Source organism: Coregonus clupeaformis, unplaced genomic scaffold (genome assembly GCF_020615455.1).
Source record: "Coregonus clupeaformis isolate EN_2021a unplaced genomic scaffold, ASM2061545v1 scaf0701, whole genome shotgun sequence".
In the NCBI taxonomy this organism is placed as follows: domain Eukaryota; kingdom Metazoa; phylum Chordata; class Actinopteri; order Salmoniformes; family Salmonidae; genus Coregonus; species Coregonus clupeaformis.
The window spans coordinates 97,993-123,960 of NW_025534156.1; the positions used below are offsets into that span (position 1 = coordinate 97,993).

The 25,968-nt window shown below is 41.3% G+C and overlaps 1 pseudogene; it reads left to right on the forward strand.

The window, feature by feature from the left end:
• Positions 1 to 20,137: 20,137 nt before the first annotated feature.
• Positions 20,138 to 20,313, forward strand: LOC123485464 (annotated as a pseudogene).
• The last annotated feature ends 5,655 nt before the right edge of the window (positions 20,314 to 25,968 follow it).

The following is a 25,968-nucleotide window of genomic DNA, read 5'->3' on the forward strand; positions in this document are numbered from 1 at the left end:
GTTTTGTCACACAACACAATGCCACAGATGTCTACATTTTGAGGGAGTGCACAATTGGCATGCTGACAGCAGGAATGTTCACAAGAGCTGTTGCCAGAGAATTGAATGTACATTTCTCTACCGAGAATTTGGCAGAACGTCCAACTGGCTTCACAGCCGCAGACCATGTGTCACCGTGCAAGCCCAGGACCTCCACATCTGGCTTCTTCACCTGCAGGATCGTCTGAGATCAGCCACCCGGACAGCTGATGAATCTGAGGAGTATTTCTATCTGTAATAAAGCCCTTTAGTGGGGGAAAATCATTCTTATTGGCTGATGGGTTGGCCTGGCTCCCAAATGGTTGGGCCTATGCCTTCCCAGGCCCACCCATGGCTGCGCCCTTGCACATTCATGTGAAATCCATAGAATAGGGCCTAATGAATGTATTTCAATTGACTGATTTCCTTATATGAACTGTACCCCAGTAAAATTGTTGAATGTTGTGTTTATATTTTTGTTCAGTTAAAATCTTACCAAAAAACTGATGATGAATATGTTTGGAAAACTGCATTGATCTGCCAATATAAAATAATGTTTGTACATGAATTTGTACTGGTCAACCTCTCCTTCTCTTTTGTATTCAGTTCTTCCATATTAGATCTGACAGTATGAATGGTTCTTATGGTTGTATTCAGTTCTTCCATATTAGATCTGACAGTATGAATGGTTCTTATGGTTGTATTCAGTTCTTCCATATTAGATCTGACAGTATGAATGGTTCTTATGGTTGTATTCAGTTCTTCCATATTAGATCTGACAGTATGAATGGTTCTTATGGTTGTATTCAGTTCTTCCATATTAGATCTGACCGTATTAATGGTTCTTATGGGCTGAGTGCCTGGAGTGACTACAGTCATACCAAGTTTTCTTTGACCCTGTGATCTCACCAGGACAGAACCACCAGATGGTGGCAGTGATGTACCTTTCATTGATATGAATGCTCAGAGTGAAAGACCTGAGTACTCACATGTGATGGCCCACATAAACCACAACCTTTCCTATTGTGTTAGTAAGGACCACAGCATATTCGGCAGCCATTGTTCAAAATGTGTTCATACATACGGTACAATGGGAGGGGGTGTGGCATTCACAGGGGACCAGGAAGTTGATCTCAGACTTCTATTTAGGACTGGGATCCTATCCAGATTTGACAAATTAACAGTGAGGACAAACCCAGCCTGCCTCTCTCCTTCCACACTGATTCTAAACCTACAGTCACCTAGTCCTGATTGTGACAGTGGAGCCTAGTTTGCATTGCAGGATCTAGAGATGGCATCAGTAGACAGTTTTCCATTGGCCTAGGTTTATTTGACAAAAAAACATTTAGCAAAGAAATCATTGCAACATGATGGAAACGCAGATACAGGAGACATTTTCTAAAGATCCACAAATGTTTTATCTTTTCAACAGGGGCAGGAAAACATTGAAGAACCACAGTTCAATGCCGCGAAGGTGTACAAAATGGCACTACTAAAATCAGAGATTCATCTCCTGAGTACATACCTTCGAATCTTGAGGACACACCGACGTCCCCTGTATACAAACCTTACATATAGGAATTAAAGTTGTAAAATAGTGAACTACTCCTTTAATGTAGTGGTAGGTGCTATGAAAGGGATGTTTAAAAAAAAAACGATAATGTTGTATTTTGTTCATTAGTCCACTGTTAATACAACGGCAAAACTGTTGCATGTTAGCAATTAAGTTTTCAAGATTTCAGTACAGAGAAACAAGTGTGATGATGCAAATGAGGAAAATGATAATTGCATACAATTTGCATCATCACACTTGTTGCAATGTACTACAGTGTTTCCCAATCCTGGTCCAGGGGACACAAAGGGGTGCGTTTTTTTAGTTTTTGCCCTAACACTCACACACTGGATTCAACTAAGCAACTCCAGCCTTTGAATGGAATAAGGTATGTGAGGGCAAAAATACACATGTACACATTTTTACATTTACATTTGAGTCATTTAGCAGACGCTCTTATTAAATATGGTTTCTACTGACTCCTTGTGGATTTGTGTAATTCGATAAGAACCGCCTAGTTAAATAAAGGTTCAATAATAATACAATATGTCCATAATAAAATGGCCACTGTAAAACACACAGGGTGTTCACTCCTTAGGCCTACCTTCCTTTCTGCGTCAGACTTCTGATCTACTTCTGAAAGTACCATGCTTAGATTCATAATAACATCTCAGATTGAACTCTTACCAAACAGCGACAGTTTCGTTGCAAACAAGACACACTAGTTTGATATTGAAGAAATACAATGAATATATTTTAATAGAACAGGTAGGACTATTAATACAGACATTGGTGATTTTACCACTGTAATCAGATGGACATCATTATGTTATGGTCATTGAATTGATTAGCCCACTAACCACGTGTTAAATGTGTAGTGTAGCTACACTGTGTAGGACTATGAATTGGGCTGCTATAGGCTATTTGTTAATAGGCTAATTATGTTCTGGCCTGCAGACTAGCTACAAGCTCAGCAACAAATTGACTGGAGGCCAAACCTAGTTGCCAACCCCCCTATATTGTAAATTCAATCTGGTTGGTATAAGATTGAAATGGGAAAATAATGTACCTGTGAACACCCTATGAAATAGCTCCCCAATACCGTCTGATGTATATATTTAATGTATTACATGAATGGTGACCACAGCCCTTCCGACAATCCATTTAAAACGTGTTTTCCTGTGTTTTTTCCCACCCTGCTGAATGTATCCAATGTTCCATATCAAATGTGTGTCCTATTATGACACATCTGGCAGTTTCTTCTCTCCATGTTTCTTGGCCTAGTATCATTTTTTACAAAAATCTGTGTTTTTTGGTCACTACCATGTCAGGAAAATACCATGGTACTAGTGCAACTACCATGGTATTTCCCTGACATGGTATTACAATGAAAAAGATACCACGGTACTATCATGTTTATTGGGTCACTACAGTGGCAGGAAAATACCATGGTATTTGCACCAGTGCCATAGTATTTTCCTGCCTTGGTAGTGACCCAAAACACATCATAGTACAATGGAATGTTGTTGTTCATTGTACTACGATGGTACATTTTTGTAAGAGCTGTCCTTCACATCGGAGTGCTAATGCTGGCTCTTTGCGTCTCTTGACCATGTCGCGTGGACCGGGCACAAAGCTCAAGGAGCGCTCTCCACTTCCCTCCTGTAGTTATTTAGCAAGCCTGATAACACATCACTCCCGACAGACACAAGCAAAAACTCATGCATAAATGTAGAAGCCTATACACCTAAACACTAGCGATCTGACATACTGTATTGCATGGAAACTGCAGGCTACTAACAACAGCAGCTACAGTGACTTGCAAAAGTATTCACCCCCTTGGCATTCTTCCTATTTTGTTGCCTTACAACCTGGAATTAAAATTGATTTTTGGGGGGTTTGTATCATTTGATTTACACAACATGCCTACCACTTTGAAGATGCAAAATAATTTTTTTTGTGAAACAAACAAGAAATAAGACAAGAAAACAGACAACTTGAGCGTGCATAACTATTCACCCCCCCCAAAGTCAATACTTTGTAGAGCCACCTTTTGCAGCAATTACAGCTGCAAGTCTCTTGCAGTATGTCTCTATAAGCTTGGCACATCTAGCCACTGGGGTTTTTGCCCCTTCTTCAAGGCAAAACTGCTCCAGCTCCTTCAAGTTGGATGGGTTCTGCTGGTGTACAGCAATCTTTAAGTCATACCACAGATTCTCAATTGGATTGAGGTCTGGGCTTTGACTAGGCCATTCCAAGACATTTAAATGTTTCCCCTTAAACCACTTGAGTGTTGCTTTAGCAGTATGCTTAAGGTCAATGTCCTGCTGGAAGGTGAACCTCCGTCCCATGTGCAAATCTCTGGAAGACTGAAACAGGTTTCCCTCAAGAATTTCCCTGTATTTAGCACCAGCCATCATTCCTTCAATTCTGACCAGTTTCCCAGTCCCTGCCAATGAAAAACATCCACCATGCTTCACTGTGGGGATGGTGTTCTCGGGGTGATGAGAGGTGTTGAGTTTGCGCCAGACATAGCATTTTCCTTGATGGCCAAAAAGCTCAATGTTAGTCTCATCTGACCAGAGTACCTTCTTCCATATGTTTGGGGAGTCTCCCACATGGCTTTTGGTGTTTGCTTATTTTTTTCTTTAAGCAATGGCTTTTTTCAGGTTACTTCTCCGTAAAGCCCAGCTCTGTGGAGTATACGGCTTAAAGTGGGCTGTTATGACAGATCTGGCCGTATCTTCTCTCTATGTTTCTAAAGAATACCATGGTACTACCATGTCAGGAAAATACCATGGTACTGATGCAACTACCATGGTGTGTTCCTGACATGGTAGTACCATGAAATAAATACCATGGTACTATCATGTTTTTACGTGTTAAATGTTAAATGTTAAAATGTTACATGTTAAAATACTTATTTTCCACCATAATTTGCAAATAAATTCATTAAAAATCATACAATGTGATTTTCTGGATTTTTTTTCCTCATTTTGTCTGTCATAGTTGACGTGTACCTATGATGAAAATTACAGGCCTCTCTCATCTTTTTAAGTGGGAGAACTTGCACAATTGGTGGCTGACTAAATACTTTTTTTCCCCACTGTAGGTGCCAGTACTCATTTTGGGTGCCGGTACTGTTTATATTTAGGTGCAGGAGCTCCACAATACTGTTGAGCTAACATTCTATAAGAGGAACAGGAGCTCAAGCACTAGATATTTGAAGTGACGGTACTTAACCTATAGCAGATTTTCCCAAATTCACATATAGTACCAGTCCAGGGTTTTTCTTTATTTTTACTATTTTCTACATTGTTGATTACAAAGATTCTACAAAGCTGTCATCAAGGCAAAGGGTGGCTACTTTGAGGAAACTAAAATATATTTGATTTGTTTAACACTTTTTTGGTTACTACATGGTTCCATATGTGTTATTTCATAGTTTAAATGTCTTTACTATTATTCTACAATGTAGAAAATAGTAAAATTCAAGAAAAACCCTTGAATGAGTAGGTGTGTCCAAACTTTTGACTGGTACTGTAAATGCATAAATGACAAAAGCCATTTAGTACAAGGTCACTGTTTGTTTTAGGCAGCACTATGTACTATTGTCCTGAATAACCTTGTCTTCACTGTATTACTTCAATCAAAAACCAATTGTATTTTCCGTTCACACAATAGTAACATTTATAGATAAATACAGAAACAACTGAATGTGTCTGAATATTAGTACACATGTAGAAAACTGAAAATCATTACATTCAGCTTCAAAACAGTAGGGCAACCCTGAAATTGTCTCTCTGCTGCACTGAAGTCCGTTGACGCTGGCCGAGTGGGCGGCGCCATTTTACCAGCTTGTTAATTTTACACAAAACCCAAAACAAACTCGGAAATCTAAAATAAATGGATTCTTTATGAAATCACCTTGAGGAAATTATGTACATCCATTCAGACAAACCCAAAGTATCTAGCTATGTGACTCAGTTTGACATAAAAATAACACATCAAACCTTTACCAAACGTGCTAATACCTTAACGGATTTGTTACCTAGCATGGTATGACATGTTCTTTCGATATTAGAACGTTTAAACGTGCTATTACATACTGATATTACGTATTTTATAAAGTATTAGTTAATGTTTGGAATATTGAGAGCTGCATAAGGATTTGGAGGATGACATACATTCCATGTATTTATTTCTGTCACTGGTGGGTGCCAGAAGGTATGCGGGCCAAGATAGCTGGGGGGCCACTGGTGCTAATCTTAGAAGGAGTACGTGATGGAATATCCTGACTAGGGTGCAACGCGATACCATATAGGGTGATCCTATATGTGGCGAGGTGTGACACTCAATAATGGTTGGCAACTGTTGGATGGAATTAGCTCTGAAAAGCATTATATAAACTGAAGAGGTTTTCTATGTAAGTCATTCAGATGACAATAGGCTACGCCCGTACCGCTTGTCATGTGAATCTGGTACTGTAATATTAAATACTTTGAACCAACTCTCCATCTAAGTGTTGAACTATTCTCTTGCATACTGAATTACTTGATGCCAGAGAAACTCGTCATAACACATACCTATAGTAATAAATAGAAACGGACAGAAATGTTATCTTGTTGACATCACAGCTCTGGTGCTTTCTTTATACTGAGGAATGGTGCGTGCCTGCCTGGAACTTCCTGTTCCCCCACTACCACAGTGCAGCCACAGATACAGTGGGGAAAAAATGTATTTAGTCAGCCACCAATTGTGCAAGTTCTCCCACTTAAAAAGATGAGAGAGGTCTGTAATTTTCATCATAGGTACAGGTCAACAATGACAGACAAAATGAGAAAAAAAATCCAGAAAATCACATTGTAGGATTTTTAATGAATTTATTTGCAAATTATGGTGGAAAATAAGTATTTGGTCACCTACAAACAAGCAAGATTTCTGGCTCTCACAGACCTGTAACTTCTTCTTTAAGATGCTCCTCTGTCCTCCACTCGTTACCTGTATTAATGGCACCTGTTTGAACTTGTTATCAGTATAAAAGACACCTGTCCACAACCTCAAACAGTCACACTCCAAACTCCACTATGGCCAAGACCAAAGAGCTGTCAAAGGACACCAGAAACAAAATTGTAGACCTGCACCAGGCTGGGAAGACTGAATCTGCAATAGGTAAGCAGCTTGGTTTGAAGAAATCAACTGTGGGAGCAATTATTAGGAAATGGAAGACATACAAGACCACTGATAATCTCCCTCGATCTGGGGCTCCACGCAAGATCTCACCCTGTGGGGTCAAAATGATCACAAGAACGGTGAGCAAAAATCCCAGAACCACACGGGGGGACCTACTGAATGACCTGCAGAGAGATGGGACCAAAGTAACAAAGCCTACCATCAGTAACACACTACGCCGCCAGGGACTCAAATCCTGCAGTGCAAGACGTGTCCCCCTGCATAAGCCAGTACATGTCCAGGCCCGTCTGAAGTTTGCTAGAGTGCATTTGGATGATCCAGAAGAGGATTGGGAGAATGTCATATGGTCAGATGAAACCAAAATATAACTTTTTGGTAAAAACTCAACTTGTCGTGTTTGGAGGACAAAGAACACCATACCTACTGTGAAGCATGGGGGTGGAAACATCATGCTTTGGGGCTGTTTTTCTGCAAAGGGACCAGGACGACTGATCCGTGTAAAGGAAAGAATGAATGGGGCCATGTATCGTGAGATTTTGAGTGAAAACCTCCTCCATCAGCAAGGGCATTGAAGATGAAACGTGGCTGGGTCTTTCAGCATGACAATGATCCCAAACACACCGCCCGGGCAACGAAGGAGTGGCTTTGTAAGAAGCATTTCAAGGTCCTGGAGTGGCCTAGCCAGTCTCCAGATCTCAACCCCATAGAAAATCTTTGGAGGGAGTTGAAAGTCTGTGTTGTCCAGCGACAGCCCCAAAACATCACTGCTCTAGAGGAGATCTGCATGGAGGAATGGGCCAAAATACCAGCAACAGTGTGTGAAAACCTTGTGAAGACTTACAGAAAACGTTTGACCTGTGTCATTGCCAACAAAGGGTATATAACAAAGTATTGAGAAACTTTTGTTATTGACCAAATGCTTATTTTCCACCATAATTTGCAAATAAATTCATAAAAAATCCTACAATGTGATTTTCTGGATTTTTTTTCCTCATTTTGTCTGTAATAGTTGACGTGTACCTATGATGAAAATGACAGGCCTCTCTCATATTTTTAAGTGGGAGAACTTGCACAATTCGTGGCTGACTAAATACTTTTTTCCCCCACTGTAGAACAATGAGACAGATATTTCACTGGATGTATAATTGTGAAGCATCCGGTTGGCGTTTCCACTCACTACCAAATATGGCAGTGAGAGGAAGCCCACTGGCCGGCAGTGGGAGAAGATGGAAGGAGATGGATTTTGGCCGACATTCTGCAAATGTTCTAATCGATAAAACATCTGATCTTAATACAGTTCTGTTCCCAAAACTAAAATCTGTTATGCACAGAGTGGACTAAGTTTTGTGGACTTACCTGTTGCAAATGTTTATTTTAAATCATGTTATTTAGAAGGAATGCAAAGGCGAATTGAGTTATTGCACACGAGCGCTTCACAGAGGAGGCGTTCCCTAACAGAAATATGCAGATGTGTGCTAGAACACGTCAATAGGATCTCGCTAGCTCGTGCTTGGCTCTGCCCACTATGACTCATCTGTTCCCATTGGAAACGACCAGCTGTGGTCTATCTTGGTTTAGTTTAAAATAATTGGTGCAACCGTCCGTGCGTTCAGGGATCATTGGGATGGCCCTACCCCATTATATGAGAAGGGCGGTGATTAATTTGAGCTGGATCCTCCGGTACCTCTCAGTTTTGTAGTCTTTCGTTCCGGAACCCATTTGCCAGAATCAGGTAGCCTACCTCTTGTGGCAAGAAAAATAATTTCCACTGTTTGCAATGTAAAAATCCTAATAAAAGCAATCAGAGTAATTACATTTAGATTATTCTGTAATTGTCATGCCCCCTAAAAAAACGTAATGTGAAAACGTGCATGATATTCTAAGAATTGGTTAATGTTGGGCCGTCCCGGGTTTATGGTTTGCGCAACATTGTAGCCTAGACCAAGGCGTGGCCATTGCTGTGGTGAGAGAGAGAAGCACGCCTGTATCTCTCACAGAAATACAATGACATTCACTTTCTATGATCTCTCTCCCTCTCTGTGCTGTTATAGACATAAGCCGGCAACTCTCTTCTCTCCAGCATTGCACTTCATCATTTATCTCCTAATAGAATAATAGCTGAGGGAAGTGTGCTGGAGGTGCTGCAGCACTCTGCAGTCTGTTCAGAAAGATATTAAATCATTCCCAATACTCCACCAGGAGTAAGCCTAGAACTTCGCCACAGAGGATCCATAGCTAATTTAAAAAAATTGCCTAGCTGTGGATTGTGTGTAGCCAAATCACAAGGCATGCCTAACGTGTGGCAAATCTGTCAGTTAACAGCATGCAGCCAAAACAGGCCTTTCGCAAATATTTCTAATACAATCGCTGGAAAACATAGGTTGTAAAGCAAATGGATCCTGCTGAAAATAAAATACTAATGTCTGTATGTTCCCAAGTTATCAACTTCCAAATAGGCCTATTGAGCGAACAGCATTGTTTAAAAAAGTAAAGCAAGAGAGAGATAAGCTTTTGGCCGGTGAGTGAGCTGCACATCATTGGGTGAGTCAGTGAAACTGGAAAGCTTTTTTAGGACTATATCTTCCTCCTCATATTATACAATGTGTTTCTCTGCACACTTAGGGGCCTCGGCTATTGATGGATTCAAGACAAGGTCGTTTTTATTGATCTCAGATTCTCAGTGTCAAAGTAGCCTGTCATTTGTGAGGTATAGAAAACGTATTGGTGGTTCCAAACTTCTTCCATTTAAGAATGATGGAGGCCTTTTGATCATATCCTTGGACTAAAATGATTGACACTCAGGTGCAAGCCTAACATCATGTGCAAAGGGCCTTTGGGTAACGTAGCACATATTCAATGATATCTCTTTTTCTCACGTAGGCTGTTCATTTCTGATCTTTGATACTTTTTTTGGTTTATAAACGTATCATGGCATACTACGTTAACGCTATACATATGTAACTTGGTAGCTACTAGCAACAGACCCTGTGTTGTGGATCATCTACAACTATTTTGGACGGTCCAAACTGTAACGTTAACTTTAGTCTCAGGCTTCACTAACTAGCATTACTGTTTTAGGTGGAGCTATTCTTTGCTACTTTTCAAACAAATACTACGTAATATTTCACATATCATCTTGCTAAAAAAGGCCTTTTGTTGTGATATTTCACACAACATCTTGCAAGATAGGCCTTTTGTTTTGATTGTGAGAAGTAATGGCAGAGAGAAGGCAGGAGACACTTTGTTTTGTTTAGCGTCGCTTAGGTTAGACTGCTCTCTTTAATGGATCAGTCGTCCACCAAGCTACACTCTAGGATCAGGGGGAGGTGGGAGAGGAAGCGTTGGTTGTCTCGGTTAGGGAGACAGTGTTACTGTTAGGAAATATCTATGTTTGTTTCAACAGATCTTTACATATTTTCCTCACTACAAAATATTAATGCGGTCTTTGTGGTTACTAAACAGATTTTAGATATGTCTTTATGCTATAGCTTATTCCATGTTTACATCTTTGATTAAATGACTTCAAATGCAAAACTTAAATGTACTTTGTGGAATGTCTGTGGAGTTTGTAAACTATCCAAGCTTAAAACAGGTTATTACTAGGCTTAAACAACTTCATTCATCTATTGTGTTCCTACAAGAAACTCACTTGTTGAAGGATGAGCTACTTAAAGTATGCAGGAGATGACAAGGCCAAGTAGTAGCATCCTGTTTCTCCTCTCATTCTCATGGTGTTATGGTTTTAATTCACTAATCTGTTCCGTTTCAAGTGGATACTATTATAACTGATAAAGCTGGTAGATACATTTAGATACAGGGAACTCTTTTGAATGAGCATATTAATCTGGTTAATATTTATGGTCCTAATGATGATAATCCCAAATTCTTTGAGAATGTATTTCTATTGATAGCCTCCATTCCTGTTAAAGTCCTAATGGCAGGGGACTTTAATTGCACTCTTGATCCTCATCTAGATTGCTCCTCTGGTTTAGACACTTCCCACTCGCAGAGTAGAAAGAAATTACAGCATTTCATTAAGGACTTAAATCTATGTGAACGTTGGAGGACTCAGAACCCGAGTAAAAGGGATTATTCATGTTACTCGTCAACATTTAAATCATATTCTCATGTAGACTACTTTTTTGTTTCCTGCTCATTGCTTCCCAATGTAGCAGGAAGTGGATATGATACTTTAGTTTTGAATGACCATTCCCTTGTGTGATTATTCTATAGGGATACAAAACTAGTAAAAGGATCCTCTAGAAGGCGTTTGCATCCCAGATGGTTACAGGACCCAGACTTCTTACATTACGTTGGAGTGCATATAGATGTTTACTTGACATTGAACACTGACCAAACATCAGCGAGTACCAGATGGGAGGCTTTCAAAGCACATATTTGGGGGCAAATTATACGTTTTACCAGTTTCAAATAAAATAAAATCAGAAAATGAGAGACGGAGAGCAAAATGAGAGAATTGGAGAGGGAAGCTTTTTTGGATAACTCAGTAGAAGTAAACAAGGAATGATTTGGTCTTAAAGCTCAGTATGAAGAACTTCCCACCTCAAAGGCTGCAAACAGCTTAACTAGGCTGAAACAGTCCTATGATCAAGGTGAAAAACCTGGTAAATTGCTGGCCTGGCACATTAAGAAGTAAAATTCAGCCTTTAATGCAATTCATAATTTACAAGGACAATTATCAATGGATCCTGTAGAAATAAACCAAAATTGGATCTGGAAAAGGAATTGGATGGTGTTGAAATATCTGATGCTATTTTCAATATGAAGGGAGGTAAAGCAGAAGGTCCAGATGGGCTCCCAATAGATATTTAAGGGCAAACTTCTAGGTCCACTTTTGGATATGTACAGTGCATTAGGAAAGTATTCAGACCCCTTGACATTTTCCACAATTTGTTACGTTACAGCCTTATTCTGAAATTGATTAAATAAAAAAATCCTCATCAATCTACACACAATACCTCATAATGACAAAGTGAAAACAGGTTCTTAGACATTTTTGAAAATGTATTAAAAATAAAACAGCAGAAATACCTTCTTTACATAAGTATTCACACCCTTTGCTATGAGACTCGAAATTGAGCTCAGGTGGATCCTGTTTCCATTGATCATCCTTGAGATGTTTCTAAAACTTAATTGGAGTCCAACTGTGGTAAATTCAATTGATTGGAGATGATTTGGAAAGTCACACAACTGTCTATATAGGTGACCAAGAACATGATGGTCACTCTGACAGAGCTCCAGAGTTCCTCTATGGAAATGGGAGAACCTTCCAGAAGGACAACCATCTCTGCAGCACTCCACCAATCAGGCCTTTATGGTAGAGTGGCCAGGCGGAAGCCACTCCTCAGCAAAAGGCACATGACAGCCCGCTTGGAGTTTGCCAAAAGGCACCTAAAGGACTCGGACCATGAGAAACAAGATTCTCTGGTCTGATGAAACCAAGATTGAACTTCTTGGCCTGAATGACAAGCATCACGTCTGGAGGAAACCTGGCACCATCCTTATGGTGAAGCATGGTGGTGGAAACATTATGCTGCGGGGATGTTGTTCAGCGGCAGGGACTGGGAGCCTAGTCAGGATAGAGGGAAAGATGATTGGAGCAAAGTACAGAGAGATCCTTGATGAAAACCTGCTCCAGTGCGTTCAGGACCTCAAGACCGGGGCGAATGTTCACCTTCCAACAGGACAACGACCCTAAGCACACAGCCAAGACAACGCAGGAGTGGCTTCGGGACAAGTCTCTGAATGTCCTTGAGTGGCCCAGCCAGAGCCGGGACTTAAACCCAATCGAACATCTCTGGAGACCTGAAAATAGCTGTGCAGCGACGCGCCCCATCCAACCTGACAGAGCTTGAGAGGATTTGCAGAGAAGAATGGGAGAAACTCCCCAAATACAGGTGTGCCAAGGTTATAGCGTCATACACATTAAGACTTTGGCTGTAATCACTGCCAAAGGTGCTTAAACAAAGTACTGAGTAAAGGGTCTGAATACTTATGTAAATGTGATTGTTCAGTTGTTGTTTTTGCAACAACTGATAAAAACCTGTTTTTGCTTTGTCATTATGGGGTAGTGTGTGTAGATTGATGAGGGGGAAAAACAATTTAATCAATTTTACAATAAGGCTGTAAAGTAACAAAATGTCGAAAAAGTCAAGGGGTCTGAATACTTTTCGAATGCACTGTATATAGACAGGTGTGTGCCTTTCCAAATCATGTCCAACAAACTTAGTTAGATAGAACCTGCTCTTACCCTGAGAAACAGATTTCCCAATCTTCTTCTCCTCTTCTTCATCTTTAATGTTGACATTCAGCTCCAGTGTTTGACTGCAGTCTTCCAGCTTCACTGATGCCATCTCTGGATCCTGCAGTAAACTGGGCTCCACTGTCACAATCAGGACCCAGTGACTGTAGGTTTGGACTCAGCGTGGAAGGAGAGAGGCAGGCTGGGTGTTGTCCTCACTGTTGATGTTACCGGCCTCAGACTTATCTGAATCGTCCAGTAGTAATAAAGAGAAACAGATACAAAAAGTTATTTACTTCACAGTTCTGGCACTTTCTTTATTCTCAAAAAAAAAATTATTGTTCAATTATTTAATTCAGTGCTTGACTTGGACTGAAATAGGTGCTAATACTCATTTTGGGTGCCGGTACTGTTTATATTAAGGTGCAGGAGCTCCACAATACTTTTGAGCTAATACCTAACCTATAGTAGATCAACGCATAAATGACTCAAAAACCATTTAGTACAAGGTTACAGATTGTTTTAGACAGCACTATGTGCTAATTTCCTGAATAACCTTGTCTTCACTGTATTACTTCAATCAAAAACCAATTGTATTTCCTGGTCACACCATAGTAACATTTATTGATAAAGACAGAAACAACAGAATGTGTCTGAATATTAGTACACATGTAGAAAACTGATAATCATTACATTCAGCTTCAAAATAGTAGTGCGACCGTGAAATTGTCTCTGATGCACCCGCACTGTCCTCACTGAAGTCCGTTGACGCTGACCGAGAGGGCTCCGCCATTTTATCAGCTTGGGAATTTTACACAAAACCAATAACATGCAAAACGAACTCAAAATCTCAAATAAATTGATTATTTATTAAACTAACATGAGAAAAGTATGTACATTCACTCAGACAAACCCAACATCTCTAGCTATGTGACTTGTAAAATAGTTTTTATCACGTTCTTTCACTCACTCGGTTTGACACAAAAATAACACATCAAACCTTTAACAAACGTGATAATACCTTAACGGATTTATTACCTAGCATGGTATGACATGTTATTTCGACATTAGAAAGTTTAAACGTGCTATTACATACCTCTAGTAATAAATAGAAACGGACACAAAGGTTATCTTCTTGACTGCACAGTTCAGACGCTTTCTTTATTGTGAAGAATGGTGCCCGCCTGCCCGGAACTTCCTGTTCCCCCACTACTAACGGTCCGTGCATTCCGAGATCAGATTACAACATTTCATTAAATTACTAAAAAAATTTGTAAACTGTAGCAATTTATTTCCCTTTATAGTTTATTAGCCTAAGCATGACCTTCATCCAAATAATTTCTCTAGGATTGGAACCGGTTCAGGGAAAGAACCGGAAAAAGTGTTCTATACTTTTTAGGAACAGCAGTTATTTTAAAAGCATGTAATCCAGGTAATAACCTTATTTTACTTTCCGGGTATGTTTTTCCAGTCCCACAAAAATCGCAACAAAGCTCCCTCTAGAAACATATTCCAGTTACTGCCTGCCAGCTGGAATGGAAATATTTGCCAGTGGGTGTGCGTGTGGAAACTACCTGCTCCTCCCCTCTGAAGTATAGGTTACTGTATCCTACTGACAACGTTACAAGCATGATTCAGAAATTAGGGAGGTATGTTTAATTTGAGAAAAAGCGCTTCAAGGCAAGCTTTCTCTATCCTCTAACGAGCTCTCCACACCCGCAAAATGTCGCACCTTACACTGTGATTGGCAGCACAGTGTGCTCTGAATGATTTTCTTATACAGATACTCTGTGGTGTGCTAGTGTATTTATTCTCCCACTTGGATGTCACTTCCACAAGCTTTAAATTGAGGGCCAGGTTGTCAGGATGGGTAATGTACTGTACACATTAATTACAAGTACTCCTAAAGATACACTTCATTTTAACTAGCTAAATCCTGTGTAACAACTAGTAATTACATTGTACTTGGCTAACATTACATGTACTATGCTTTGAAATAGTGTCTTATTCTTCATCTGGGATTTGGATTTGTAAAATGTATTAGAAAATGTATTTAATATATGTCTGATCAGGCTCAGGTAGCATCAGGTTTGTATTTTCATGCTGATCAAAGTTCTAATCAAATCCAGACATTTATAAGCGTTATAATGCTTTTGAATGACACTTCCTTTTTTGGCGAAAAATACCGGGTTACCCAGGAGAAGAGTGATTTATTCTCGGGATGGAACATTTGTATAATACCGAGGAAATATTAAACCCTGATGCGCATACCAGTTGATTCACAAGACACCAACTAAGTAACTTACATACGGTATCTTCATTAGGCCTAATGGCATTTCATGTCCATGATAGGAATTTTGTTGTAGTGACTCAGTAAGGCTAATTGTAAAAGTAAACCTCAAAAGTGCCATGTTTGTACAGTTTATTATGTGGAGGAAACATTTAGGCAGCCAGGACCATACACCAGGACCGCTCCGTAGGCCGCACTGTAGGCCTAGCTCTTACTGCAGTCCAGTGCCATGGACATCTTTGAAGTTTGGCCTCTAAGTAATTTAGGACGGCAACTTTATGAAGGCCTCCTCACCCTGGTCTTATCGTACAAGGCTCTACAGACATGTAAAATAAAAACAGGCTATTTTTATTGTTCATATTATTTGCGTTGATGATGTATTGAAGTCAAGTGGTTCAACATTCAAATGTAGTTGGATGGACCACACAGGACTGCTTGGAAAATGCGACGGTCGGGAGAATACTTGCGCCACCTAATGGACAATTGCTTCAGTTCTCTTGTGGCATCAATGCTACCAGAGATATTTGATATAAGATCAAATGTTATGTCAATATTGTTATCTCTAAATTGATTCCCCCACTCATATTTCATATATTATTATTCCGATTTAGCTGTTAATCTGGATTTAATTTATAAACGCTTTCTGTTATTTCCGATTGGAGGGTATATGACCATGTGACTTACGAACCTACCAATTTGTTACTTTGTAACAGTCAAAAGTGGTTATTCCCAACGTTGATCAAGTCTCAATCTATGCCAAGATTTTTTAAAAGCATTTTCTTTATTTGGCGGACAGTTTACAGAGCTACGTTTTGTGTAACCGTCATCGAATTTGACGTGTCCGAGAAGGGCACCTTCCTTCCGAGAGCATTGCTGTATCGCTTCTCGGCCTTTTGGCTAAAATCAAGTGAAGTACAGATGGAAAGGGTTATAGGCTTATGTATATCTGTGTTCTGTTATTTAAATTGAAATGTAGGGCAAGCCTTTGTAAATATTCGATAAACACTGAGGTGTATTCAGAGTTCCCTATGGTATATGTGTATGTTTTTATTTCTATAATTGTTTTTATTCCTTTTAAAGATCAGTTTTGGGAGATTGTTAGAGGCAATTGTTTACATGCATCTCTTGAATGTAGGCCTTTTAGCTGGTCAGGTTCCTCAGAACAGCACTTTTTTTTAGGAGTTTTGCTATTTTGATACGGTTAAGGTACTGTTTTTGTAAATCCATGTTATGTACAACGTTATGCACTGAATTTGTACTTGTATTTGAATGTGAAATGAAAATAAACATGATTTTTCCACAAAAAAAAATCTGTTCTTATCAGGTGTCTGAAGGACGAACTGTGGTCCTCCCGTAACCTGCTGGTAGGAAAACAGGTAGAGACCACCCCCCAAGCAGTGGCTTTGGTAGCCACGGAAGCCCTGGGGTGGTACGAAGCCCTCTGGGGGTACTCCTGAGTGGCGCAGTGGTCTAAGGCAGCTGTGCCACTAGAGATCCTGGTTCGAATCCAGGCTCTGTCGCAGCCGGCCGCGACCGGGAGACTCATGGGCGGCGCACAATTGGCCCAGCGTCGTCCAGGGTAGGGGAGGGAATGGCCGGCAGGGATGTAGCTCAGTTGATAGAGCATGGCGTTTGCAATGCCAGGGTTGTGGGTTCGATTCCCACGGGGGCCAGTATAAAAAAATATGTATTCACTAACTGTAAGTCGCTCTGGATAAGAGCGTCTGCTAAATGACTTAAATGTAAATGTAATGTACGAACGACAGGGGGGCCTCGACCCCAGGCGAAGGGTCCCCCACAACACCTGAGGTCCCGGCGGCCACGGCCTGACAGCACTGCGGAGCCTAGGGCGATGCGCCTAGGGGAGGAGTCTCCTCTGGGCCCCGACGGATGGGTACGGAGTTGATTCAGGAAGAGCAGGAGGAGGCTTTTTTGATAAGGACTCACCCCGTTCTTGTACAAATGACCGACGACTGCTTTTTAACAAAGAGACTTTTGACAGGCTTTCCATGTCTTAAAAATGTTTTACTTTGTTAAATCATTTATGTACATTTTAAATGGCTTTTATAGATTGGCTTTTACAGGAAAAGGTACTTTTATGCATGATTGTTTTATTGTTTTAAATAAACAACTTGTACCTTTTTAAATGTAAATGAAATGTAATGCTGGTTTTTATGCACTTGATGCCGTTTTTATGTGTGCAAATGAATAAAACAATGTGAGCTGTTTTAAAAAGGAAATGTACAATAAAAACTTTTCCAAAAGAAAAAAATCTGTTCTTATCAGGACCTAATAAAAAACCTGACAATGACCGAACTTGACAAAGGACTAAGACATTTTAAGAGGGGTAAATCACCGGGGGAGGACGGCCTCCCTTTGGAGTTTTGTCTGACCTTTTGGGATGTTTTAGCCGACAAACTTCTGACTGTTTTTACTGACTTCGAACAACTTGACAGACTACCTGACAGTTTTAGAGTAGGAATCGTGACCCTTTGACATAAGAAAAATGACAGGACTGACCTGAAAAACTGGAGACCGATTACCCTTTTAAATTTTGATTGTAAACTTTTTACCAAGGTTTTAACCCTCAGAATGTCTTCTGTTTTAGGGGAGGTGATCCACCCGGACCAAGCCTGTGCCATTCCGGGAAGGAAGATCACGGACAGCCTAGTACTGATCAGAGATGCCATCTGTTACGCGAGAGACAGAAACATGCGGCTTATAGTCCTAAATGTAGATTTTGAGAAAGCTTTTGATTGGGTCTCGCACCAGTACCTCTTCAAGGTACTGCAAAAAAATGGGGTTCCCTGAAAGGTTTTTAGCTTGGGTGGGATTGCTGTATGGGGACATCACCAGCAGAATCCTTGTAAATGGGCATTTGTCAAGAGCAGTGGGAGTACACTGCGGCGTCCGTCAGGGATGTCCGTTATCTCCCCTCCTGTCTGTGGCTTGCATCGAACCACTGGCACAGGTCTTGAGAAGGGACCAACGGATCAGTGGGGTGGGTATCCCGGGGAGTGGGGGGATGACCGCCAAGTGCGTTTTTTACATGGACGACGTCAACATTTTATGCACCAACCTTTTATCTGTTGATAGGACCCTGGACAGGACTGACTGGTACGGACGAGCCTCTGGGGCGAGACTGAACAGAAATAAGACAGAGGCCCAATTGTTTGGACCCTGGGCAGACTCAGACTTGACCAGACTACCACTGACAGTTAAAATGACGGACATAAGGGTTCTGGGGGTAAAATTTGACAGGGAGGGAGGAGGTAGTGGCAATTGGACCGGGATTTTAGGGACTGTAAGACAGAGACTGGGTTTTTGGGGATTGAGACGACTGACTTTTGAGGGCAAGGTTTTAATCATCAAGGCTGTGATTTTACCTGTCCTTTTATTAATCAGTTCTGTTTTTATCCCCCCACGAACAACTCTTTTAGCTCTGGACCGGATGTTATTTTATTTCCTGTGGGGAAGCAAGTGGGAGAGGCTGAGGAGGGAGGTGTTGAAGAGGCCCAGGTTCAAGGATGGGAAAGGCTTGCCTGACCTCTACTTGTTCCTGGGCAGCCGCTATACAGCGTTACATCTTACTCTTGCCACCTCCCCGGTCAGCAACAAGACCCAGGCCCTCGCACGGTTCTGGCTGGGGTCTTACCTCAGGTCTCTGAGGTTGATCCCAGTCGACCTGCGAGCTCCAGTCTCTTTCCTGCTCCCCACACACTATATACAGCTACAAAAGTTTTTAAGACATTTTAAACTGGAAAAAGAGCCTGTCACAGTTTTAACTAAACACCGCTCTCTTCTCTCTCTTGTGCAGGAACGGGAACCGGTGTGTCCAGTGCGCGGGCTTGCTATAGGTGAGCCCTCAACGGTTTGGCGCAACGTGGCCCATCCTACTCTGCTGAATTGGCACCGTGACCTGTCCTGGATGGTCGCCCATGAGATCCTCCCCGGTCAGGGCCGTTATGCACTCCCGGGGCATGGCGAGGACATCCGCGTGCCCCCGACCTGGCTGCGGCCAGGAGGAGTCGGTGAGGCACTTGCTCTGGGAGTGCAGAGCCGCACAGGACCTGTGGAAGGAAGCAGGCCCCCTGATCTCCCCACGCCTGCCAGCAGGGGGAGGACCTAACGCCCCAGCTCGTGCTGTATGGGGTGGGCCGAAGGCCTATACCACCAAAGGCCTTCACAAAACTATGGCCCACCCTCACGTGTCTGAAGGATGCACTGTGGTCCTCCCGCAACCTGCTGGTAGGAAAACAGGTAGAGACCACCCCCCAGGCAGTGGCTTTGGTAGCCACGGAAGCCCTGGGGTGGTACGAACGACAGGGGGCCTCGACCCCAGGCGAAGGGTCCCCCACAACACCCAAGGTCCCGGCGGCCACGGCCTGACAGCGCTGCGGCGCCTAGGGCGATGCGCCTAGGGGAGGAGTCTCCTCTGGGCCCCGACGGACGGGTACGGAGTCTTTTCAGGAAGAGCAAGAGGAGGCTTTTTTGATAAGGACTCACCCCGTTTTTGTACAAAGGACCGAAGACAGCTTTTTGACAAAGTGACTTTTTGACAGGCTTTTTATGTCTTAAAATTGTTTTTACTTTGTTAAATCATTTATGCACATTTTAAATGGCTTTTAGTAATCGGCTTTACAAGAATGGGTATTTTATGTAGGATTGTTTTATTGTTTTAAATAAACAACATGTACCTTTTTTAATTTAATTGTAATGTAATGCTGGTTTTTATGCACTTTTTATGTTTTTATGTCTTTTTAAGTTTTTATGTGTGTAAATGTATTTCAAATGTGAGCTGTTTTAAAGGAAATGTACAATAAAAACTTTTCCAAAATAAAAAAATCTGTTCTTATCAGTTTAATATCTGATACGTCCGCTATCTGGGGACCATATATTAAATTGATTTTTGGAACAGGGAGATGGAATAGGGGCTTGCTCCGTCCACTCCACGCATCGACCTGGTATTGCAGTACCTCCAGGAACGGTGCACCCCCTGTCATTGTAAAGATAAATCAGGCAAAGAAAACAGAATTGCTTTGTTATATTCCATTAGGATCACGATGTATTTTATATTTTCACGTTTGACCATCTTCATCTCAATGTCAATGATGGCTAGAAAGTGATGGTGAAGTCAGTCACTGTTATATTGACTATGATAGCTGATGTGAATGGTGCGTTAATCATCTAATCAAATCAATGTTTATTCGTCACATGCACAGGATACAGGGTGTAAATGGTACAGTGATGAATAGAAAAGACAATGCTTTAAAAAAACCTTGGCATAGATTGGGAGTTGATCAACGTTGGGAATAACCACTTTTGACTGTTACAAAGTAACAAATTGGTAGGTTCGGAAGTCACGTGGTCATCTGCCCTCCAATCGGAAATGACAGAAAGCGTTTATATATATTAAATCCAGATTAACAGCTAAATCTGAATAATAATATATGAAATACGGGTGGGGGAATCAATTTAGAGATAATAATATTGACATAACATTTGATCTTATATCAAATATCTCTGGTAGCGTTGATGCCACAAGGGAACTGAGCAATTGTCCACTTGGTGGCGCAAGTGTTCCACTGACCGTCGCATTTGAATGTTGAACCACTTGACTTCAATACATCATCAACGCAAATAATATGAACAATAAAAATAGCCTGTTTTTATTTTACATGTCTGTAGAGCCTTGTACGATAAGACCACGGTGAAGAGGCCTTCATAAAGTTGCCATCCTAAATTACTAGAGGCCAAACTTCAAAGATGTCCATGGCCCTGGACTGCAGTAAGAGCTAGGCCTACAGTGCGGCCTACGGAGCGGTCCTGGTGTATGGTCCTGGCTGCCTAAATGTTTCCTCCACATAATAAACTGTACAAACATGGCACTTTAGAGGGTTACTTTTACAATTAGCCTTACTGAGTCACTACAACAAACTTCATATCATGGACATGAAATGCCATTAGGCCTAATGAAGATACCGTGTATGTAAGTTACTTAGTTGGTGTCTTGTGAATCAACTGGTATACGCATCAGGGTTTAATATTTCCTCGGTAACCTATGCTTCAGAGGGGAGGAGCAGGTCGTTTCCACACGCACACCCACTGGCAAAGATTTCCATTCCAGCTGGCAGGCAGAAACTGGAATACGTTTCTAGAGTGAGCTTTGTTGCGATTTTTGTGGGACTGAGAAAAAATCCCCGGAAAGTAAAATAAGGTTATTACCTGGATTACATGCTTTTAAAATAACTGCTGTTCCTGAAAAGTATATAACACTTAAGTTTCCGGTTCTTTTTAACGTTATTTTTCGGTTCTGTTCCCTGAACCGGTTTCAACCCTAGATTACAACACATCTAGAAAACTGCTGGACATTACATTCAGGCAGCCTCAAAATAGTAGTGCAACCGTCAACTTCTCTCTCTAATGCATCCGCACTGTCTGCAGTGAAGTCCGTTGATGTAAACGAACTCAGAAATCTCAAATAAATTAACTATTTATTAAAATATCTTGACGAAATGATGTACATTCAATCACGCAGACAAACCCAAAGTCTCTAGTTAGCTATGTGACTCGGTTGGACACATAGCTAAAACCTTTACCAAACTTGATAATACCTTGACTTATTTGTAACCTAGCATGTTATGAAATGTTCTTTCTAAATTAGAAAGTTGAAACGTGCTATTACATAACTGTAGTAATACATTTGAAACGGACACAACAGCTATTGTCTTTACAGCACAGTTTTAGCTCTTTTTTCTTTATCTGAAGAATGGTGCCCACCTGACCGCTGAGGTATAAGAGGTAGAGACTGTCTCCAAGAAGGCCGACCGTTGTTTTCAACGTAATCTACTCACGTTCGCATCAGGCCAGGGTTCTGGTGGGGAAGTAGCCATCCTATGTACCTAGAGGAGACTGGCGGTAGGGTACTAGGGGGTAACTCGCCCCCCCTAAGAACAATGTCTAATTGCTGACACAAAAAAGCAACATTTGGGGGGGGGGGGGATTATGTGGATGAAGGTCATGCTTAGGCTAATAAACTATAGAAGGAAAAAAATTGCTACAGTTTACACTTTTTGAGTTATTTAATTAAATGTTATTTTTTTTGAAAAGGGGCGTTTTTTAAAGTCGTGGGGTAAGTGCCCCCCATCAGAATTGTCCATTTAAATAAACGTAGTATCACTCCCTCCAGGAAATACACGACGCCGCTGTTCTGGTTACTGATGGATTTATTCTTCTACTAAATTCTCCACCGTCATCAATCCACCGTCGAACTGTTTACATACATTTCAACACATGCACAAAACACAAGTTGTCGTTCACGTTACAGAAACCTTGCACAAAAATATGCGCGACAAATAATTAACATAATGAACATACCTCCCTGGCTGCACACAACTGAGAGGGAAATGGGTCCACTTAGAAACAAGAATACTTGTAAATAAACACGTCGTTAATTTAACTTATCTTTGAGTACTAAACTTTACCGCCGCTACTTTACCGCGATGTCTGGAACTTGTCACCACTAAAAGCGTCCCAACACAACATAGAATGTACAGATAGTTCCTATCACATAAATACAAGCAAAATCAATATTCAAAATACAAGTTGTACAAATAATAATGATATTATGTAAAACCTATTAATAATGACATGAATAACATTAATAATGACATGAATAACATTTATGGCAGTTAAACTCCCACCAAATCACATCCTCTGGGATTTCACCTCACAAAATAACCATAACATTCATTCTGCTTCAAGCAGTAAAACTGTCTTGTATACAGACCTGTCAAGATAGACTGGCTTTGTAGTGCATTTTCCCTGGTTATCTAAGGTTGAGTCACTAATTAACAGTTTTACCTTAATGACTCTTCCATCAGTGCTAGGGTACACCTGTGCTACTCTTGCTAATCTCCATTGCTTTGAATCTGTAGTGGACTTGATTCTTTGGATTATGTTAGCCACAAAGACGTGGAATCGTCTTGCATCATTGTTTATATATCCAAGGACAACCTTTGAGTCTGTCCAAAAATGTTCTTGAAGATCATCTATTTCGAGCTCCTTTCTGAGCACAACACTTGTCCTTGCTGCTACCACTGCTGCAGATAACTCAAGGCGTGGTATTGTGGTCACTTTGGTGGGGGCAACACATGCTTTCCCCATGACTAACGAACAATGGACATCCCCATTGGTGTTGATTGTTCTGAGATAAGTACACTCCCCATAGCCTGTGACGCTGGCATCTGAGAAGTGGTGAAGCTCGTACTGTTTGACATCTATGAAGTTTGCTGGAATATAGCACCTTCTGATCCTTACATTAGACAAGTTTTATAGATCTTGTAGCCAAGATTCCCACTGTGTCTTGAGCTCCTCTGAGAGCGGTTCATCCCAACCGGCCTTGTCTCGACACAGTTGTTGCAATATCTGCTTTCCTAGGAGAATGAATGGGGCTACGAACCCCAATGGGTCGTAGATGGAAGCTACTGTTGATAGCACTCCTCTTCTGGTCAACGGGTGTTCCTTGACTGTAACTCTGAGCTGAAAGTCATCAGAGGACACGCACCATTGCACTCCGAGAGCTCTTTCCATGAGTGGCTCTCCCAAAGCCATATCAAGGTTTTTGACACTTTCAGCGCACTCTTCATTTGGTATTGATTTCAATACATGCTTGCTGTTGGAGACGAACTTATGTAGTCTTAGCTTGCCTGTGCTGCAAATACCTCTTGCTTCCTTGATGAGTTGAATTGCCTCAGCATCAGACGTTACACTCACCAGTCCATCGTCAACAGAAAAATTCCTTTGGATGAATTTAACAGCGGTTTGGTTAAATTCATCCTGACCTTTAGCGGCTAGATGTTTGAGACCAAAATTGGCACAGCCGGGTGAGGAGGCTGCCCCAAACAGATGGACTTTCATCCGGAAAGTTGATGGCGGAGACATCAGGTCACCATTCTCCCACCATAAGAACCTCAGGTAGTCTTGGTCTTCCGGTCTTACATGGAACTGATGGAACATTCGCTCCACATCACACATAATAGCAATTGGGCCCTTGCGAAACCTGCAGAGAACTCCCACCAAGGTATTTGTGAGCTCTGGCCCAGTAAGAAGGTGGTCATTCAATGACGTGTCTTGGAATCTTGCTGAGCAATCGAAGACGACGCGTATCTTCCCAGGCTTTTGAGGGTGGTATACCCCGTGGTGGGGAATATACCAGGCTGGATGATTGTTGAGTTCCTTTTCGGGAACCTTCTCAGCATCACCACGAGCAATGATATCTTTCATGAAGTTCATGTAGTCTGAGCAGTATTTCTGGTCTCTCTTGAGCCTTCGTTCCAAGCCTCTTAGACGCTGAACAGAACATGACTTATTATTGGGTAGATTTGGTCTGTCTTGTTTGAAAGGTAAGGGCATTTCATAATGACCATCTTGTTTGTGTTTGATTTCATCTCTCAGCTTAGTCAAGAAGTGGAGATCTTCCTGAGAGACGGTTGCATCTTCTTCAACTCTTTCACTGAAATCAGATTCTAGTACCTTAATTACATCATTTCGACTGATCATTTCCTTGATCTGAGTCTTGCAAACATAGTGAACTTCACCTTTGAGCTTGATTGTTGGTTTGGGTTCAGGTGTCACTTTCCTTACAATGATGCGGTGACTTACTCCAATTGCATCACTGTAGTGCTCTTGTGGGTCACCATAACTCACTATGCTCCAACCTAGATCAGTTCTCTGAGCAAAGGGTTCATTTTCTTTTCCACACACGACTTCTCTGGGCATTAGCGCTTGTGGGCAATTGTATCCGATTAGCAGACCAATTTCACATTCCTTTGGCGGTGCAATGTGTTCTGCAAGATGCTCCAAATGAGGCCATGCTTTAGCGGTCTCTGAAGTTGGAATGTGTGTCCGATTGGCAGGGATAAATTCACGAGTGTACGTTGTTGGCACTGTGATCTTCTTAGAGGAGAATAGACCTCTTATTTGTAGGCATTTGAGTCTTTTACAGGGTACAAATTGTCCTTTTTGACGACATTGTAGATAGTTTCAGCTTCACTTGTTCCGTGTTGGTATCTAGAATGTTTGCTACTTCCTCAAGAATGAAGGAAGAATCACTTTGTGAATCTAGCAGAGCATAGACAAGAACTTCCTTACTTGAATCACTTTGCGTTGACACATAGACAGGTACTATCGCTGAAGTCTGTGTAGTATTGCCATCTTGCACAACTCTGTTGGATGTGGTTTCCTTGATAACCTCTTCTGTTGACAGTAGCTTTCTTTCCTTGCCATAACTTATGTCTTTAGATGTTTCCCTTTTTGGTTCTTGTTTTGAGCGATCTTCGTGTAGGCATGTGGGATGACGTTTTGAGCAGGTGTCACAGACCATCCGGCTACTGCAGCTCTTGGATTGATGGCCAGGACTTAAACATCCGAAGCACAGTCTTTCATTCTGTATGAACTTGACTCGTTCGCGACTGTCCTTTCAATGAATTTGAAGCACTTGTGTAAACTGTGTCCTAATTTCTTACATAACACACATGTGACTATGTTTCTCTCACTGATGTTAGTTGTGAAGATCTTGGCACCTACAGTTTGGTTCTTGATCTTTGCTTTATCAGGTTCACTTTGTCGTAATGCGTTGTAGGATGTTATAGG